This window comes from Ranitomeya imitator, chromosome 6 (genome assembly GCF_032444005.1).
Source record: "Ranitomeya imitator isolate aRanImi1 chromosome 6, aRanImi1.pri, whole genome shotgun sequence".
NCBI lineage: Eukaryota > Metazoa > Chordata > Amphibia > Anura > Dendrobatidae > Ranitomeya > Ranitomeya imitator.
The window spans coordinates 250,483,114-250,496,813 of NC_091287.1; the positions used below are offsets into that span (position 1 = coordinate 250,483,114).

General features: G+C 41.4%; 1 protein-coding gene and 1 long non-coding RNA gene across 3 annotated transcripts in view; one reads left to right on the forward strand and one right to left on the reverse strand.

The window, feature by feature from the left end:
• Positions 1–13,700, reverse strand: part of GABBR2 (gamma-aminobutyric acid type B receptor subunit 2) — a 1,074,198-nt gene that overhangs the window by 985,858 nt on the left and 74,640 nt on the right. The window lies entirely within an intron of this gene.
• On the forward strand, positions 10,758–12,314 carry LOC138641363 (uncharacterized). Of its 2 annotated transcripts, XR_011313792.1 has the most exons (4): positions 10,758–10,966; positions 11,830–11,890; positions 11,975–12,055; positions 12,222–12,314. It is a non-coding gene; the product is annotated as an uncharacterized lncRNA (long non-coding RNA). The 2 variants fall into 2 exon arrangements; XR_011313791.1 differs by lacking the exon at positions 10,758–10,966 and having other exon boundaries at positions 11,802–11,890.

Sequence of the window (13,700 nt, forward strand, 5' to 3'; positions counted from 1 at the left end):
GAAAAAGTCTGCATCCCTTAGAGCCGTGGACTCCACTCTACGTTCCTTGGTCCAATTGTCTTTAGTAAGTGGCCAGCCCTTCAAAAGCCCATAAACTAAGACTCTGAAATCCAAATGAACTCAAAATATTTTTAATGCTCATAAAAAAATGTTGCATTAAATGAATACTATACTATGAACAAATTCAAGAACTGCAGTGAGTGAAAAGTTTCTCTAGACACTATAGGGAATATTCTCAAACCCTTTTTCAGATGCTTTGATTGAACATTTGCTTTGATATGCTGCTTACAATGAAGGGAAAAGCATAATAATTACACTTTTTCCACCGCTCTACAAACACCTTATTTTGTTTAATTACAACAGTGAAAGAAAACATTACAAACAGCATGAGATGAAAGACTGTATAGTAATGGAGAGAATTGACTATGTCATTCTAAGGCAGCCATGGCTAAACAGTAACCCTCTAATTTTCCCCATACAACCCATTAGACTTCTTATATTAGGATAGGTGACACTTAAACAGTTTAACAATGATACAATAGCCTAAATAACGGAGATCGAGGTAAAACGGTGGTGTAGTCTTTTACATTATATTCCCATGTGCAAATCTATTCTTTCTATTTTTGTTGAGGACATTAAACCAGGCACCGTTCATGCCAAGCTAGACAAAAACAACAATGCAAAAAGAGTTCAACCCAGAAAAGTGGATTTTGTTTCATCATCTTGCAGCAGCAGCCACTCTGGCTCCAGTTGATCACAGTAATCACTATGATAGTGGAACGGATGGTAGGTTAATCACAGGGTATGGTTTTCAAACACATTATAAGTTATAAATTGGGTCGATGCTATAGGATATTATTAAAACCATGTGAACTATTGCAGTATATTTTATCCCTTTGCTTGTCGGCACCTCACTTTATGTGAGACATGCTCATATTCAATATATAACTAAATATGCAAATAGTCTTTTCGGAGAGGAAGATGACAAAGGCTCTAGTGCCCCCTATTCTACTTAGTAATCCTAAAAGTCAATTTCGACCATTTAAAGAGTTTTGCCATATGAAAGAGAAGAGGAATATGACCATTATCACTACTTCAGTGTATCAATTGGTTGATATGGTGAATACATGGGTGGTATTCAACTGGTTCTTCCTTATTTGGTGGATCTGGTTGTAGAAATCACAGTTGGTTGGCTGAGAAGAGCGATGTAGGAGATTGTTGTACTGCAAAAGCACGTTGACTATAGAGGGGCTGATGAATGATCTACTGCAACGTGGTACTGAGGAGTGATATACTGCAAAATAAAGTTGTATACAGGGGACTGAAAGGTTAAAGTAATGTATGAGAGGGTTATATATACATGGACTGGGGGGGGGGTGAAGAGTGATATGCTGCAAGATAGACCTGTACCTGCAGGGGCTGAGAAGAACACAGCCACTATGTCCCATAAAATATCAATCTTTATTCAAATATAAATATATATATAAAACACAAAACATCGGAACAGGTACATTCAGTAAAGACCAACTAAATAACACCATTAAACAAGGGCTACATGGTGTCCCCCATAAGCGCACAAAAAATATAGTGTAAATAATACCGTTATTATCAATCCATAATTAGTGTGGGAATACAGGCCAGAATAGTAATATTATCTAGTAGATGTAACCAAAACTAGGGATAAGCCATGCACAAGAGCAATAAATACACTGCTAATGCAGATGGGCATGAACACCCATTATGTCCATAGCTCATCCCATGTAGTCACCAGTACATAAAAAAGATGGCCACAAATGAAACCCAGACAATTACCTATAAGTGCGCCAGCATGGGGGGATCCAGAGCCCACCCCGACGCGCGTTTCGGAGCACTATAGCGGCTCCTTCCTCAGGGGGTGTAAGCGGCAGATGTCCGCAGTAGTTTTATGCGCCATGACACCGGAAATAGCCGACGGCGCATGCGCCCCTACAGCGGACCCTGCCAAGCAACACGCCGCCACCATCCGGAACCGGAAGTGCGCAGGCCCACGCAGACCGGAACCACATGACCGCAGACGTCACGGAAGACAGCCCACACAGGAGCACACGCGCCCAGGCACATCCCGGACACCATATTAAATGAGGGCACACAAAAGGGCAGAGGACACATATTACTAAACGCATATACAGACGCAGTAGCGTAAACAACAAGCGGAATGCTTCGTACAATTTATAGTTACATAGTATATATAAGTGATCAAACCCTAAAGAGCTACAACGTAGTACATTCCGTACGTCTGCGGTCATGTGGTTCCGGTCTGCGTGGGCCCGCGCACTTCCGGTTCCGGATGGCGGCGGCGTGTTGGTTGGCAGGGTCCGCTGTAGGGGCGCATGCGCCGTCGGCTATTTCCGGTGTCATGGCGCATAAAACTACTGCGGACATCTGCCGCTTACACCCCCTGAGGAAGGAGCCGCTATAGTGCTCCGAAACGCGCGTTGGAGTGGGCTCTGGATCCCCCCATGCTGGCGCACTTATAGGTAATTGTCTGGGTTTCATTTGTGGCCATCTTTTTTATGTACTGGTGACTACATGGGATGAGCTATGGACATAATGGGTGTTCATGCCCATCTGCATTAGCAGTGTATTTATTGCTCTTGTGCATGGCTTATCCCTAGTTTTGGTTACATCTACTAGATAATATTACTATTCTGGCCTGTATTCCCACACTAATTATGGATTGATAATAACGGTATTATTTACACTATATTTTTTGTGCGCTTATGAGGGACACCATGTAGCCCTTGTTTAATGGTGTTATTTAGTTGATCTTTCCAACCCCATTCTTTACTGAATGTACCTGTTCCGATGTTTTGTGTTTTATATATATATTTATATTTGAATAAAGATTGATATTTTATGGGACATAGTGGCTGTGTTCCTCTTGTGATGTATTAGGATTCCTGTTTCACAGTTGTCCCTAGTATGTTGGTCCTTATATGCACACGTATCACATTACATTATATTACAGACATTTACTATCTGATATTTTAGTGTGTGATTTAGATGTGTAATATGTGTACTACAATTGTTTCATCAATTGTTATTGCTGTGTTATGCACAGGTTTTCTAATTGTGGACGTTATGGACTACCGCGCATGTGAACAAGCGTGGCTCAAACAATCTGATCAGGTGTTTGGTGCTAATGGGGTTGACATTCAATCGGTGACTGATCCCAGCGGGGAGGATAAATTTGCATATATGAAAACAGCATTACTGAAAAGGTCCAGGTTGTGGTGGAACAGACTATTTTTAGAAAAATATGCCTCTAGTAATATGATTCCGCGAGGACTGAGGGTGCGGGTCATCCCTACTTTTCCGGTTGAAGATGAGTCGTTTATTTCTAAATGGGAGGAGGCATGCGATACATGCTCTAAAGTATTTCTTCAACTCCTCATTAGTCAAAATACGGGTCAGATTATGGAACTGGATAAATCCATAGATGCTGCTCAGACCGAAATCCGTAGAAATTGTTCTGCTGAGCGTATCGAGACATTTGAAAGTGATCTTTAAAAAAACTATGGATCTAGTAATAAAGAAGATTCAAGATAATCAAATGTCAAAGTACAACCGAGATTTAAAAGATTATCAGACCAAAAAGGTATATCTGTGGAGAAATAACAGTACTATACGCAGAACACCGTCAAATCTGTCCATCTCATCTATAAGCAGTCAATCGGATGTGTCGGTCTCCTCTGTTACCTCTGGTGGGTTAAATGATACCCACAGACTTCGCAATCATGCATACCATCCTTATAAAAGACGTCCCTGGGGCCAGGTTGGCGCGGATGGCAAGGACAATAAGGTAATTAACCTTAGTAAACACAAGTTATCAGAGGTGGATATTTCCGTCTTGGGTAGGGGTCTGTCCTTTTCTCCCACGCCGGGGTTTGCTGCCTTCACTGCGGTGAAGGATCTTCATATTTTTGCTAGATCGTTGCTGTTTAAACGTCATTTTTATAACGATGAATTCCAACGTCTCTTTCCCACAGAAGAAGAGCAGGAGGCTGTAAGGATCCTTGAGGAGTTGGCACCCGAGCATGATAACTCAGGAGGTAAGATTCCCCCATGTATTCGGCCGCGCTCCACGAGATTCCCCCCGTTTTCGCTTTGTCCCGGCATCGATTGGTTCGTACGGGTGGTGACCAATGAATTCCTGAAAATTCCTAGGTATGGGGGGGGAGGTGATAATCTAACTAGAGAAGAAAGAGTTAGACTTAGGTATCTTCAAGATCTCCCTGACGTAGTGCTGAAGCCAGCCGACAAGGGTGGCAATGTCGTTGTATGGCCTAAAACGATGTATGAAAAGGAGGCATTTCGCCAGCTGAATGACACTGTATGTTACAAAAAACTGACATACAATCCCCTTGCTGCCTTTAGTGCCAAGCTGGAGTCTATTCTTAAAAGAGCACTAGACAACGACGTTGTCACCAAGGATTTGGCTTCGGCGCTTACTGTCAGGGAACCTACAATTGCCACATTATACCTCCTCCCCAAAATACATAAGGACATTAGGTCGCCGCCCGGCCGTCCAATTGTGTCTGGGAGGGGGAATTTCCTGGAGCAGGTCAATAGATGGATTGACTACCATCTTCAACCTCTAGTGCTGACACTTCCCTCTTTCTTGAAAGATACTGGTGATCTATTGCGCAAGGTCGACGGCTTGTGCTTGGAGGGTGATACTCTTTTTGCTTCAGTTGATGTTGAGTCCCTCTACACTAACATCCGCCATAGTGATGGGTTACGTGCTGTTCAGTTCTTTCTCAGTACATCCACTCTGGCATTACCTTTGAGGGACCTCATCCTGGAGCTTCTCGAGTTCACCCTTACACACAATTTTTTTGTGTTTAAGGGATCCTTCTACCTACAGCTCCAGGGCACAGCGATGGGTGCGGCCTTTGCGCCAGCCTACGCTAATTTGTTCCTGGGGCTGTGGGAGAGGGATCTCTTCCTGTCAGACAAACAGGGGTCGATAGATCGTGTCCTTTTATGGACACGATATATCGACGACATCTTCTTTGTCTGGCAGGGCACCGCCGTCGACCTTGCACAATTTATAGCCTCCTTAAACAGCAACGATCTAAACATTCGTCTTACCCCGGTGTGGGATGCCGAGAAAATTGATTTTCTCGATGTTACTATCTATAAGAACAGATCCGGTACTATCCAGACAGATATCTATCGTAAGCATACTGCTACTAATACCTTGCTTCATGCGTCATCCTGCCATCCGCGCCATATGGTCCAGGCAATACCTATTGGCCAATTCCTCCGCCTTCGGCGGATTTGTTCTAATAATTCAGACTTTGAGGTTCAGGCGGAGGAATTAAAACAACGCTTCTTATCCAGAGGCTATAGTGGTCGCAGCATCAAGAAGGCATATCATCGGGCCAAGTATGCCAATTGTAACAACCTACTTTATGGTAGAGCTCCTATTAAATCTAATACCAACAATGGAGTTAGATTGATCACCACATACAATCTCCAACACGAGAAATTACGTATGGCGGTTAAAAATGCTTGGCCCATTCTAAAGGCCGATTCGATTCTGGCTAAAATCCTTCAGGATAATCCTGCTATCACATTTAGGCGAGCGCGTAATCTCAGGGATAGATTGACTAGGAGTCATTATGTTGGGCTGACGGTGCCTACCTTTTTGGATGCCGCGAGGTTGGGGGGTGGATGCGTTCCGTGCGGTAGGTGTGTCGCGTGCCCTAATGTTGATAAGTGTGCTTCCTTTTCTAACTTTGATGGTTCCAAAAACTTTACTATAAAACAACGTATCACTTGTGTTTCCCGGTACGTGATTTATTATGCAACCTGTCCGTGTGGTTTGATCTATGTTGGTCTTACCACACGGCAGCTTAAAGTCCGTATCCGGGAACACGTATTGGGCATTATCGCGGCGGCCTCCTGTGCGGACGCATCCACCCTCAAAACCATTCCGCGGCATTTTCGTGACTTCCACGATTGCAATGAGAAACTTTTAAGGGTTAGAGGCATTGATCTACTTCAGATCAATATAAGAGGGGGAAACCTATCTAAGCGTCTTGCGCAGCTTGAGTCCAAGTGGATCTGGACATTAGGTACGATCCACCCACAGGGACTAAACGAGCATATTTCGTTTGCTCCCTTCCTGTAATGGTGTATCTCTCACCCTATATAAGTCAGCTGACTAGATACACCTTGTTTTTACATATGATTAATTGTTTGTTCTTTTTTTGCTATTTTCTTTTTAGGTAGGTGTCCATTATGCCATATGATTATTGGGGATATCTGAAACGTTCGACGGATATGACATTGTTGTCGAACACTGACATAACTCGTCTGTACCATCTACATTTGTCGCTGTACATGAACAGTACTTGTATGGCTTATATGGCTGTGTATTTTTATGTATATGTGTGTATACGTTTGTGTTTTTATATTGTCTTGTATATATTCTTTATACAATGTTCATGGTGTTTATGTATGTTGTATGGTTTTCTGGGTCGTCGTAGCTGTATTAAGCGACTCTTTTTTGAGCAGCAATATACTTTATGCGGAATGTACTACGTTGTAGCTCTTTAGGGTTTGATCACTTATATATACTATGTAACTATAAATTGTACGAAGCATTCCGCTTGTTGTTTACGCTACTGCGTCTGTATATGCGTTTAGTAATATGTGTCCTCTGCCCTTTTGTGTGCCCTCATTTAATATGGTGTCCGGGATGTGCCTGGGCGCGTGTGCTCCTGTGTGGGCTGTCTTCCGTGACATCTGCGGTCATGTGGTTCCGGTCTGCGTGGGCCCGCGCACTTCCGGTTCCGGATGGCGGCGGCGTGTTGGTTGGCAGGGTCCGCTGTAGGGGCGCATGCGCCGTCGGCTATTTCCGGTGTCATGGCGCATAAAACTACTGCGGACATCTGCCGCTTACACCCCCTGAGGAAGGAGCCGCTATAGTGCTCCGAAACGCGCGTCGGGGTGGGCTCTGGATCCCCCCATGCTGGCGCACTTATAGGTAATTGTCTGGGTTTCATTTGTGGCCATCTTTTTTATGTACTGGTGACTACATGGGATGAGCTATGGACATAATGGGTGTTCATGCCCATCTGCATTAGCAGTGTATTTATTGCTCTTGTGCATGGCTTATCCCTAGTTTTGGTTACATCTACTAGATAATATTACTATTCTGGCCTGTATTCCCACTACTATGGATTGATAATAACGGTATTATTTACACTATATTTTTTGTGCGCTTATGGGGGACACCATGTAGCCCTTGTTTAATGGTGTTATTTAGTTGGTCTTTCGAAACCCCATTCTTTACTGAATGTACCTGTTCCGATGTTTTGTGTTTTATATATATATTTATATTTGAATAAAGATTGATATTTTATGGGACATAGTGGCTGTGTTCCTCTTGTGATGTATTAGGATTCCTGTTTCACAGTTGTCCCTAGTATGTTGGTCCTTATATGCACACGTATCACATTACATTATATTACAGACATTTACTATCTGATATTTTAGTGTGTGATTTAGATGTGTAATATGTGTACTACAATTGTTTCATCAGGGGCTGAGAAGAGTAATGTACTGGAGGAAGGCAGTTGTACAGAGCGGGCTGAAAGAAGTTATGCACAGTAGAAGGGGGCTGTATATCGAGTTGGCTGAGAGGAATGATGTGCCCCAATATGTGGCAGTATATAGAGGTTCTAAGAAGAGTGATGTATTGCTGGAGAGGGCTGTATATGGAGGACAGTGACAGGGCAATGTGACAGGACAGTGTAAAGGGGGACTGTGATGACAATATTAATTTTTAAGGAAACCATTATAAATGTATGAAAAGGCAAAAGGCCAAAGAACAGGGAAGTCTGCATAGATGAAGACATTGCACCAATATGCGAGTTGGGCTGGCGCCATTCCAGCTGGAAAGCTCATTCACGGGTATGTGCATTGCTCTATTTTACAATACTGTTTTTGTCATCAATTTGTATATACCGTTACTTATACACTGCCCTCATATTGTCTTATGAGGCACTAAATATACTCTGATGTGATGTCCTCTCCTGCTGTGCATGACACCTTTAAAAATGCTACTGTATGTCTATCTCGTAAATGTTGATATTTTTTAATTAATAAAGATTTTGATACTTTGTACATAATAATGAGGTTCAATGCCATTTCTTTCTTTGTTTCATGTGCTGTTTGTATTTTGGGTTGCATTTCATTTCGTAGTCTAATATATGCCTTCTGGACCAGATGGAGACGAAAGTGATGAGAATAACCTCAATCCGAAAAAATGTTGGATGGCCTAGTTACAACTTCTATGATATCCTTACAATTGTTAAGAGCATGCTGGAAGCTTTAGGTTCACGTGATAGAAATGTATAGTATATGGTGGCAGCTGACATACTGTAGAATTGAAATTTATTTTTGTTCTAAGCTTGGCAATGTATTCATGTACTGGTGATGGTTCTTGTAATGTATTCCAATATTGCTGGTGGTTCTGGTGCTGTACATGATCAGAACCACCATCAATAAAGGAATACATTACAAGAACTATCACCCGTACATGAATACCCTGCCAAGCTTAGAACAGCAATACATTTCAATTCTATGTCACCCCCCACCATATACATTTGTATCACGTGAACCTAAAAGTTCCAGCATGATTGTGGTTCTGATGCTATATTCAAGGTGAATCTATTGTTGTATTACTGTACTGATGGTTGTTTTGGTGCTGTATTTATGTACTGATTATTGTTCTGGTGCTGTAATTATGTACTGAGGATGGTTCTAATGCTGTATTCATGTACTGATAATGGGTCGGGTGATGTATTTTTGTACTTATGATAGTATTGTTGATGCATGTACTGATGGTGGTTCTAATGCTGTACTATTATTGGTTCTTATCCTGCGTAGATGTAAGAATGTATAACTTCTCAGATGATGTGCTATGTGGCTATGTCAGTAAATTATTTTGCTTTCTGACAAGTTATGGATTACTAAATCTGTATTTTTATTGGGAGCATTACGCTTCTATATTTATATCCCCACCAAATACAAGAGTCCAAACTCAGTGTACTCTGTAACCTGTGTAGGTTCTATAAACCTGTAAAATACTTGTAACATCTACTGCGTTAGCAGTAGTCAAAGAGGTTTCCCCATGTTACTTTATTGTATGACCTGTTAGATAGCAAAATCCATCAAATTAACCAGTTTTGTAAAAAAAAAATGTTTTCATATTTCATGTGTTTTATTAAGATGCAGAGTAGAAACTAGAATATACTTTTTCAAAACCATGGCTTCACAGCCACAGAGCTGTGAATTGGTTAAACGATGTAAATGATTAAATTCATTTTAGCTGTATAGAAGCAAATTTAGACTGTTGCTATGGCTACCAATGCTACAGAACCTGCAATAGCAGGTTAACGCTCACTGTTCATCTATCAGGATACAGTGTTTGGAACACGACATAACAAAGAGGAATTTCCAGTTTCTTTATCACTTTTCAAATCAAGTACAATACTTTCCTTACAGCTTTCAAGATTTGTATCAATGCTTCCTAAATAAAATAGATACACAGATATGAACATTAATATTTTTACTCCTCGCTTTATTTTGAGGTTGAAATACTTTTTTTAACAGGTTTGTACAGTATGTCCTAATGGGGAGTGTTAAGGGGTTATTCCCTTTTCTGTTTATCATAGGTAAAATAGGAATAACTGCTTCTAGGTCCCTGCCATCATGGTGGGGTTATGACAAGTATGCTTTGCTGGCGGTGCAACTCCCGAATTTCAGAAACAATGAAACTGTGCTATGCTGTTTCATAAACGCCCATTCATTTCTACTGAAGTTACACAAATAGCTTTGTTGATTTTGCAACTGCACCACGGTGGTCAAAACCTTAAAAGCTGTTATTTCTATCTCAGACATGGGAATATCCCTGTAGGGTGACAGAATGTAGAATGTTCCTCTATTTGTTGGCTGTAGAACCTCAACCAGCACATTTAGAGTCCCTAAAAAGCCATTAAGATCCAATGGGTGTAAGTATTGGTCACGCATTGAGAACATTTTAGAACTTGCAACTAGCCTGTCACTTTCGTGAACCCTGGGTTTAACAATAAGTAACACATGCTTAAAAACAGTTTCAAGACTAGCCAAATAATAGAACATGAGCCCTCTGTCTAGACTTATGAACATAGGATTCGAGCAGCTTAATAATTAGAACTACTAGGATTAAGCAAGGTAATAGGAAATCCTGTTACATGATAATTGTGTCTAAAATAAATCAATAAGACTGTAGTATCCATACAATTTCACTTTTTTACTTGTTTAACCATATTCAATGTTTGGCTTTATATACTGCCATCCATTCAAAGTAAGTAGGGCGAATCAAAGACAATATCCTTTTTCATTTATTTTACATTTGGCACTGCATTTAGGCTACGTTCACATTAGAGTCAAACGACGCTGCGTCGTCAACGCACGACAACGCATGCGTCATGCGCCCCTATCTTTATCATTGGGGACGCATGCGTTGCGTTGTTGTGCGTTTTCGGTAAAACGCACGACGCATGCGTCGTTTCACTGCACCTGGGTGGCGTCGGAGACGCTACCATGCTGCATTTTTCTAGCGTCCAAAAAACGCATGCGTCGCACTTGCGTCGCTCGTGCATCGTCAATGCGTTCAATTTCCCATTGAAACCTATTGACAATGCACTTGCGTCGCGGGTGTGCGTCGTGCGTGCGTTGTGCGACGCATGCGTCGTTAGATAAAATGAAACAAAAAAGTGTCTAGACAGTGTCTAGACAGTGCAAACAGTGAGAAAAACATCCCCCATATATAAAGAAAATGTTGGATTGTTTGTCACTTCTGCTGCAGGCTACACAACAGACTAGACACACTACTACAATACTGTCTTTTCATCCGCTGTCCAGAGATGTAAGTATAGAATGATTCTCTGCATTTTCTACATGTTTTTTAAAATTATTTTTGCAAGTTGTGTATTATATTCTGCACTGTGGTTAAAGATATTGTGGTATTTTTAGTCTGGTTGTGATGTATGGCGTGGTATAGGATGGCGTTTCATTGTCTGCGGCCTTGATTATTGTTCTTTCCAGGATAGATTTTTCTTTTCCATTTTTTGGTTTGGTGGTGTTTTTTGTATTCAGTTGTGATGTTTTATTCTTGCGTTATATGATGGCGTTTAATAGTCTCCGGCCCTGTCGGTTTTATTTTTTAAATTATGGTAGTATAGAATGATTCTGCGCCCTGTTATTACATTTATTAATTTTTTATTGCAAGTTGTGTATTATGTTCAGCACTGTGGTTGTGTAAAGACATTGTTGTATGTTTCTGGTTGTGATGTATGGCGTTGTATGGCCTTTTATTGTCTCCGGCCCTGTCGGTTTTATTGTAAAGTATGGTGTGTTTTATTAATGTTTCTGCCCTTAATTTTTGGGGGTTGTTAATTTTTTCCTTTCAAAAATCTATTGTGTTTTTTGTGTTGCTCCATGCATACTGTACTTTTTTAAAAAAAAAAAAACTCTTTTGGGATTACTACATAGGGTCTGTTGTAGATTAGTTTTCTTATCTTTAGGCTTTTGTACTCTGGCATTGGGTTGTCTCTGCCATTGTTTCTTTAATTTAATCAATGTGGCCGTGTTGTTTGCTCAGCGTTAGTTCAGTTGCAGTGCAATGTTCTTTGTGGTTTAAATGAATAATTTTTTTTTTTTGTTTTTTTTATATATTGCTGGATTGTGCATAGGAGCATAGGATCAATGTTATTTTGTTCTTTATTTCAGAATTGCATTAGTCATGGCCAGCGGCAGCGATTCAAGCAACACCCCACCGCTGAGGAGTCCGGTGAGTACATGATCTACTATTCCTTACTATATTCACTGTCATTTGTAGATGGGTCACTCAACTTTTTGGTAAACTATTTTGCAGGCTTCTTCAAGTGAGGAGGAGGACCAGGAGGAACAGAGGGAGCAGGGACCACGGGGCCAAGCTGTGGTTGCAGGACGGAGAGTAAGTTTTTCTTTCAAACCTATTCATTTTTTTTCTGTAATTTTTTTGTTTTTGCGGGTATGGGGGGTGGTGGGAGGGGGTGGTGGTGTTTGTGGTAGGTGGTGTTGGAGGAGGTAGGGACAATTATTTTTTTCTTGCAAACATTAATATTTTCCATTTATTCTAGGTTTCACAACGGGCCCTGGATGAACCATTGGATATTGACATGATGGTGGCATCCATTGAAGCACGGGGCCCGTTGTGGGACAGCCGTGACCCCGGCACGCGGACCAGGGCATATTGCGGCGTCTGTGGTTAGAGGTGGCACAATCGCTGTGGGATGGCTTCGACAGCGCTTCCCCCAAGGCCAAAGCTAGTTTCCGTAAGTATTTCCAAAATGCTGCTGTGACCCATCATGCCAGGATTACACAACCGTCTGTGATGTCTTCTATTGGGATTGCACACGGTTGCGTAATCGTTTTCAATATATTATCTAAAACCTTTTTTATTTTTTATCTTTATGCACAGTTAAACAATTGAGGACCAGATGGCGCTCCATGAAGGACCGCTTCAGGAGGGGCCTGAAAAAGGAGGGACAGACCCGTAGTGGTGCTGCCGCTTCAAGGACCTCGGTGTACAAGTACAACCGTATACTGCAGTTCCTGCGACCGACCGGTCCTTGAAAGCAGAGAGTAAGTATAGTACCTATGCACACACCTAGTTTTTACAACATGCATATTCACATTCTACATTACAGCCACGTAGCTTATTGCCCAGCCATTTATTTTGGCAAGTACAAAGTATAGAAATGAAGAAAAAAAGGCAAGTTCACCGAGGCGTGAAACATAAAAAATACCGTACATACTTTTATCCTCTTCAATCATAAGCAGAGGATGAAACATCAGCACAATACAATAGACACTATCTACGCGTTTCAGGAGACAGGGAACATCAGACCTGAAACGCGTAGATAGTGTTTTTATTGTATTGTGCAGATGTTTCATCCTCTGCTTCTGATTGAAGTGAATAAAGTATTTTGTTTTTACTTTTCACGCCTCGTTGACCTCGAATTTTTTATTCATTTCTGGTCTTCTCACACTTGACACAGCGGCTCCCTTCTGGGATTACTACAATGGTGAGCTTGACTTACTAGCAATTTCCCTGAAATCTGAAGTATACAGAACACAGAAAGATAGTAGATTGGCCATGCCCAGCCAATATTTCATAGTGGAGTAGTATAGTGGCTATCCAGGTGTATCCCAGATTTTTTATACACAAAAAAGTAAAATATAATAGATACGGCATACATTCCACTGCAAAGCAGGTTATGTTCCCATGGTTGCTCAGCTCGCAGGACCTGTGATGACGTCTCGGTCACATGACCGTGACGTCATGGCAGTTCCAACGTAAGCATAATTGTCTGGCGAAACCGCAACCATGGGTGACTATTTTGAATAAATAAATGAATTTTTTTTTAATATTGATGGTGCATATGCAGTGTCAATATTAAAAATAGGTTAATATTAATGGCGGCAATGGATACCTAGCGGTAAAGTTTATTAATGACGCATGTGAAATGTGATATTTAGTATACTAATGGTTTCCTTATGTTTTCACAGAACACACAGCAGCACCCGCGAGACTGTCCGACCCTCTGGAGCGGTCC